Source organism: Oryx dammah, unplaced genomic scaffold (assembly GCF_014754425.2).
Source record: "Oryx dammah isolate SB20612 unplaced genomic scaffold, SCBI_Odam_1.1 HiC_scaffold_29, whole genome shotgun sequence".
Lineage (NCBI taxonomy): Eukaryota > Metazoa > Chordata > Mammalia > Artiodactyla > Bovidae > Oryx > Oryx dammah.
In genome coordinates, this window is record NW_024070213.1 from 25,302,649 (window position 1) to 25,310,479 (window position 7,831).

Below are 7,831 nucleotides of genomic sequence, written 5' to 3' on the forward strand. Positions count from 1 at the left end.
AACACGTGAGAAGTGATAACTCATTGTGGTTTTGATTATCATTTCCTTCTTTTTTTGCATTTCCTGATGATTAGTGATGTTCAACATCTTTTGTATACCTGTTTGTATATCTTCTTTGGAAAAATGTCTATTCAAGTTCTTGACCATTTTTTAATTGGATTATTTGTTGGTTTTTTTTTGGTAATTAATTGTGTGAGTTCCTTACATATTTTGGAAATTAATCCCTTATAAGATATCTAATTCACAAATATTTTCTCTCATTCCATAGGCTGCCTCTGCACTCTCCTGATGGTTTCTTTTGCTGTGCAGAAGCTTTTTATAATGTAGTCTTTTGTCTATTTTGCTTTTGTTGCCTGTGCTTTTGGTGTCATATCTGAAAAATTATTGCCAAACCGATGTCAAGAAGCTTTTTCTCTGTTTTCTTCTAGGAGTTGTGTGGTTTGGGGTCTTACATTTAAGCCTTTAATTCGTTTGAGTTGGCTTTTGGGTATGGTATGAAACAGTGGTCCAGTTTTCCCAATGCCACTTATTGAAGAGATTATCCTTTCCCCATCACTTATTCTTCACACCCTCATCAAAGATTAGTTGACTACATCAGGTTCTCCTTCACATTCTAGTTCTTTGACTATCTCTCTCCCTCTTTTTATGTTTCTGGCGTGCTGGGTCTTCGTTGCTGCATGCAGGCTTTCTCTACTTGTAGTGAATGGGGACTACTCTCTAATTGTGGTGCATGGGCTTCTCTTGTGGTGGCTTCTCTTGTTGCAGAGCACAGGCTCTAGGGTTTGTGGGCTTCACTAGTTGTTGTGTGTGGGCTCTGTAGTTGTGGCCCATGTGCTTAGTTGCCCTGTGGGTTCAATCCCTGGGTCAGAAAGATTCCCTGGAGCAGGGCAGGGCAACCCATTTCAGTATTATTGCCTGGAGAATCCCATGGACAAGGAGTCTGGTGGGCTACAGTCCACGAGGTCACAAAGAGTCGGACACGGCTGAAGCGACGTTGCACGCTTAAACTTTGTTCCAAGTGCTCTGCTGTGCTCTGAGTATAAGAATAAAGGAGAGGGACTTCCCTGATGGCCCAGTAGCTAAGACTCCACAATCCCAATGCAGGGGGCTCAGGTTCAATCCCTGGTCAGGGAACTAGATCCCACATGCCACAAGCAAGTATTTGTATGCTGCAACTAAAGATCCCATGTGCTGCAACTAAAACCAGATGCAGCCAATAAATAAAATAAATGTTAAAAAAGAGAATGAAGGAGAAATGTGCCCTCTGGAGGAACTGAGAGAGCTCTTGTTTCTAGGTCTGGCTGATAGGGAACAGCAGAGCCAAGGTGAGAACCCAGGTGTCGTGATTTCCACCTCAGTGCTTTTGCTGAAGTTTAGAAGTTTGACCAGTACTGAAAGCAGAAAATGCTCTAGAGTGATGTGAGTTAATCAGTACCTCTAACTCATGGTAGGTTAATAAGGGCGTGGGTATTCTGGAACTCTTAAAACTAACCTACAGAGTCTGAGCTAATAGGCCCTATGTGAGGTTGCTCAGTCGTGTCTGACTCTTTGTGACCCTGTGGACTGTAGCCCACCAGGCTCCTCTGTCTATGGGATTCTCCAGGCAAGAATATTGGAGTGGGTTGCCATTTCCTTCTCCAGAGGATCTTCCCGACCCAGGGATCAAACCCAGGTCTCCCACATTGGAGGCAGATGCTTTAACCTCTGAGCCACCAGGGAAGCCCAATGGGCCCTAAAGTCTCTACAGTTCAGTTCAGTTCAGTCACTCAGTCATGTCCGACTCTTTGCAACCCCCAGAATTGCAGCACGCCAGGCCTCCCTGTCAATCACCAACTCCCGGAGTTCACTCAGACCCATGTCCATCAAGTCTGTGATGCCATCCAGCCATCTCATCCTCTGTCATCCCCTTCTCCTCCTGCCCTCAATCCCTCCCAGCATCAGAATCTTTTCCAATGAGTCAACTCTTCACATGAGGTGGCCAAAGTAATGGAGTTTCAGCTTTAGCATCATTCCTTCCAAAGAAATCCCGGGGCTGATCTCCTTCAGAATGGACTGGTTGGATCTCCTTGCAGTCCAAGGGACTCTCAAGAGTCTTCTCCAACACCATAGTTCAAAAGCATCAATTCTTCGGCGCTCAGCTTTCTTCACAGTCCAACTCTCACATCCATACATGACCACTGGAAAAACCATAGCCTTGACTAGACAGACCTTTGTTAGCAAAGTAATGTCTCTGCTTTTGAATATGCTATCTAGGTTGGTCATAACTTTCCTTCCAAGGAGTAAGCGTCTCTTAATGTCATGGCTGCAGTCACCATCTGCAGTGATTTTGGAGCTCAAAAAATAAAGTCTGCCACTGTTTCCACTGTTTCCCCATCTATTTCCCATGAAGTGATAGGACCAGATGCCATGATCTTAGTTTTCTAAATGTTGAGCTTTAAGCCAGCTTTTTCACTCTCCTCTTTCACTTTCATCAAGAGGCTCTTTAGTTTTTCTTCACTTTCTGCCATAAGGATGGTATCATCTGCATATCTGAGATTATTGATATTTCTCCCAGCAATCTTGATTCCAGCTTGTGCTTCTTCCAGCCCAGTGTTTCTCATGATGTACTCTGCATGTAAGTTAAATAAGCAGGGTGACAATATACAGCCTTGATGTACTCTTTTTCCAATTTGGAACCAGTCTGTTGTTCCATGTCCAGTTCTAACTGTTGCTTCCTGACCTGCATATAGGTTTCCCAAGAGACAGGTCAGGTGGTCTGGTATTCCCATCTCTTTCAGAATTTTCCACAGTTTATTGTGATCCACACAGTCAAAGGCTTTGGCATAGTCAATAAAGCAGAAATAGATGTTTTTCTGGAACCCTCTTGCTTTTTCCATGATCCAGTGGATGTTGGCAATTTGATCTCTGGTTCTTCTGCCTTTTCTAAAACCAGCTTGAACATCTTGAAGTTGATGGTTCACGTATTGCTGAAGCCTGGCTTGGAGAATTTTGAGCATTACTTTACTAGTGTGTGAGATGAGTGCAATTGTGCGGTAGTTTGAGCATTCTTTGGCATTGGCTTTCTTTGGGATTGGAATGAAAACTGACCTTTTCAAGTCCTGTGGCCACTGCTGAGTTTTCCAAATTTGCTGGCACTTTCACAACATCATCTTTCAGGATTTGAAATAGCTCAACTGGAATTCTATCACCTCCACTAGCATTGTTTGTAGTGATGCTTTCTAAGGCCCACTTGACTTCACATTCCAGGGTGTCTGGCTCTAGGTGAGTGATCACACCACTGTGATTATCTGGGTCATGAAGATTTTTTTGGACAGTTCTTCTGTGTATTCTTGCCATCTCTTCTTAATATCTTCTGCTTCTGTTAGGTCCATACCATTTCTGTCCTTTATTGAGCCCATCTTTGCATGAAACTTTCCTTTGGTATCTCTAATTTTCTTGAAGAGATCTCTAGTCTTTCTACAAAAGGGATCAAATTCGGTACCTAAGAAACATTCCCAAAGAAAAGTACTAAGGCATCAAAGGTGTTGGTTTTAAAACACAAAAGCACTAAAGAAAGTATTTAAAGTATCAACATGAGTATTTAAATGTAATTGAGGTCATTTCTTAATGACTCAGTTAAAGTGATTCTACACATGGGCGAGATAGGAAATCTTCAATTTCCAGTTTGAGCAGCTCTTCCTTGCTCCTTGCTGTAGGGAGAGGCTTTTAAGACATGGTAGCTATTTGCACTTGTGTCCCTTCATCAGGAAAATAAGGCAATCAAAGCAGGGCAAAGGGAACTCAGGAGCATTGAGTGTCATTGAAGGGCCCCGAGTTTTATGTGTGTTGTATTTTTAATCATCAAAATAACCTTGTGCGGTAGGGTTTCTTGTCTTTATCTTACTGAAAACTAAATTTAATTTTTTTTCTTGGCCCACACCCTGCAGCTTGCAGGCTCTTAGTTTCCCAACCAGGGATTGAAACTGGGTCCTTGGCAATGAAAGCACAAGTCCTAGCTTCTGTACAGCCAGGGAATTCCCTAAATCCAAATGTTTTAAGAACTGTGCTGAAGGACACAGTTTATAAATGGCAGACTCAGAAATGATGAGACTTTCCTGCCAGTCCAGTGGCAGGAAGGTTAAGACTCTCTTCTATTGCAGGGACATGGATTTGAACCCTGGTTGGGAAAATAAGATGTTGCAGGAAGAGTCAAAAAAAAAAAAAGTGAAACTAGGCTAGTTCATGGAACCTTGGAACCAGTTCCAAGATTCACGTTCTCTGCAGTGTACCATGCCACCTCTGGGGATGAGAGCAAGATTTAAATGAAAGACAAAAACACCAGAAGGAGAAGTAGGGAAGGTTACAAATAAGGAAGAGCTCATTTAGATTTTTGTTGAATTAACAAATATATATCGGCAGATAGGCTGGGCTTATAACCCTTGTTATTTGATCAAACATCGCTTTTCAACATATCATGTCAGGAACCAAGCTCAGCTCCCTCCTTTACTGGTGCTGTACCCTGGAGCAAATGCTCATAGTCACTGAGAATTTTCTGAATGATTCTGCCTTTATGGAGGAATAGAAAGATAAAATCCTGGGCTCTGGAGGCAGAGTATCTGTGTTAAAACACCACATTTACAGCCGACTAGATATATGTAACAAACTATTTTACCTTCCTAGATCTTGGTTATCTCAGTGGGGACAATAATAACGAAGTTTCACTCCTAAATTTGACCACCTATACTTCCCTGGTTGTCCAGTGCTTAAGAATCTGCTTACAAGTCAGTGGATTTGAGTTCGATCTCTGGTCTGAAGATTCCTGGAACTAGGATCCCACATGCCACAGAGTAACTAAGCCCGCAAGCTGCAACTAGAGAGTCTGAGAACCACAAGGAAAGATCTTGCGTGGCACAGCAAAGGCCTGGCACAGCCAAATAAACAAATAAAATGTTTTTTTGAATTTTATATTAAAATGTATTTAAAATTTTTATATATTGAAAGTGAAAGTCACTCAGTCGTGTCCAACTCTTTGCCACCCCATGAACTATATAGTCCATGGAATTCTCTAGGCCAGAATACTGGAATGGGTAGCTTTTACCTTCTCCAGGGGATCTTTCCAACCCAGGGATCAAACCCAGGTCTCCCGCATTGCAGTCAGATTCTTTATCAGCTGAGCCACAAGGGAAGCCCTTTTATATATTAAAACATATATATAAATATTTATAATAACTTGTGTGATGTTAATAAGATGATACATAGAACATATTGTCTAGTCTAAAGTGAGTGTTCAAGAAATGTTAGTTTTTCTATTATTATTTTAAAAACAAACATGATAGGTATAAATAAATTGTCTCCCTAATCTTACAGGCAAGAAATGATACAGTCCTTTAGATTGTAAACAGAGTTTGGTTTATTTCAAGGATTAGTAAAAAGTCCTCTGATGAACTTGGAGATTTCACTCCTACCCTTTTGAGCAGATATGTTTAGAGTTTATGAGTCTCACTGAAGGGAGATCGTTGGTGATGTCCAGGCTTGTGTGCCCTATTCTGAGATGGTGGCATTTCCTAGAATTGTTGTTGTTTCTATCCGTTTCTACTACTCATTTGATTGCGGCCAGGTCACCACCAATTGCATAAACCCAAATCCAAAAACTTCCTTGCCTGAATCTAACCAGGCATTTGAGTTTGAGGCGTTACCTTTTCAATATCCTCTGTCCCCATGTGTCCTAAGACACCTGAGCCTACCTCTCATTAACACACAAGCTTCTGTAGTTATTACCTTCAAAACAGCCAAACAGATTGTCTGTCAGATTCTCTTCTCTGGCTCTGAAGAAAAGGCATTCTTTCCTTACCAAGGGCATTAAGGCAGAACCCAGAACTTGACAAACACAATTCTGGGGTTTTCCCTGATAGTCCAGTGGTTAAGACTTCACCTTCCAATGCAGAGAATGAAAGTTCGATCCCTGGTTGAGGAGATAACATTCCACCTGCCCCAGAGCCAAAATAAAAAAAAAACCCAAAACATAAAACAGAAGCCATATTGTAACAAATTTGATAAAGGCGTTAAAAATGGCCCACATTAAAAAATATATATATATAAAAAAAAAAAGAAAGAAACACAATTCCGGTCTACTCTTACTGATGAGAGAGGAGGATATGTATAGATCCTGGTAACATCAGAAAAAAAAAACCTCAAAATAATAATAAACTTTATCAATAAATCACCTTGTTTTATGTATATAAAACCATTCTATCTGTAAGATACTGTAGGAAAAGCAAAACGCTTACCATTAAGACCTAGTCAAGATAAAACAACTGAGACACTTTGAAGCTTCCTGAAAATTCTATCAAAAATCTGAGTATCCTTACGGTGATTTTAAAACATGACAATTTTAACTAAGCCCTAGTTTGGAGAGTTACATCTCTGCCTGAAGATATACTTTGATGGCCATAATCTTTGTCTTTCTGCTTCAGTGACGTGGAGACGGATTGGATGCCAGTGTGTCAGAGAATCTGCCTAGCTGATTAGGCTTCTGTAGACACAACAAAGGCCATATTTTAAATTAGCTCCACACCATCTAATCAAAATGAACAGACTACTTGGGTCTGTGATGGAGATGTATTGGCAGCCGATGAAGGCTGTCTAGAGGGATTTTTGGTGAAAACCCAAAGTATTTTAATGCTGAAAGCAGTTTGATTCCAGTGTAAGGATTAAGGGCGATTTAGAAGGAAATGTTTATGCTAACAATTCATTTCTATTACAATTGGTTCTATAGTTTGTCTTTATGTATTAGATTTAACAATTATGCAAGATAATTTTTGTCTTGCATCTCTGTCATCAGGGGCTTAAAATATTAATTTTTTAGAATTTAATCACACAGGAACATTTTTGATATCTCAGATCACTTCATCAAGATGCCCACGAACACTCATGGGAAACACTCTAACTGCAGATTCATGTCTTTTGGCTGGGGAAGGCAATTGCATCTTTTTTCAAATATTTATTTATTTATTTAGCTGCACCGGGGCTTAGATGTAGCACGTGGGACCCTGGTGGGTCATGTGGAATCTTTTGTTGTGGCACATGGACTCTTTAGTTGTGGGTCTTGGGCTCCACAGTGCACAGGTTCAGTAGCTGCAGCTGGTGGGTTTAGCTGCTTCACTACATGTGGGATCTTATTTCCCTGACCCCGAACTGAACCTGGGCCACCTGTCTTGGGAGCTTGGAATCCTAGCCATGCTAAGGACCTCTAAGGAAGTCCTCTGTACTCCCTTTCTGTTCTGAGAATGGTCATTCAACCTGGGCAGGCACAGCCTCACCAGATTCTGCCTGCTATCATTCCTCTGTGGTGGCATCTTAGCTTCCTGTCTGACCTTGGTGATACTCGATGTGTTAGTTTGGTTCTCCAGCTTCCTATCAATTCTGAGAGTCTCCCCAATCCATCCAATGTGTTTTCTATTCCATAAGATATCCAGAGGACCGTTCTATTTACATTTAATAAATAACTTATCCAGCTCTTTATTATGGTTGTGTATATCTCTGCAACAAGATGGTAAGCCAGTGGAGAGCAAGACCCATGATTTATTCATCTTCTTGTCTTGTAGATGATCAAGAAGAGATGTGATGCTAACCAAAGCTGCATCAAATGTAATCAATCATCAAATATTTTTAACATCTTTCTTGTGAAGGAGATATCAGGTGGGCCAAGAGCTCATTTGGGTTTTTCCTTATCATCTTATGGAACACCCAAAACTAATATTTTGCCAACCCAATGTTATTTTATACGTATAAGAGTATGGTACTGTCTTTAAGTCCAATAAAACAGTCATAGAATCAATCTCATCTTGACCTA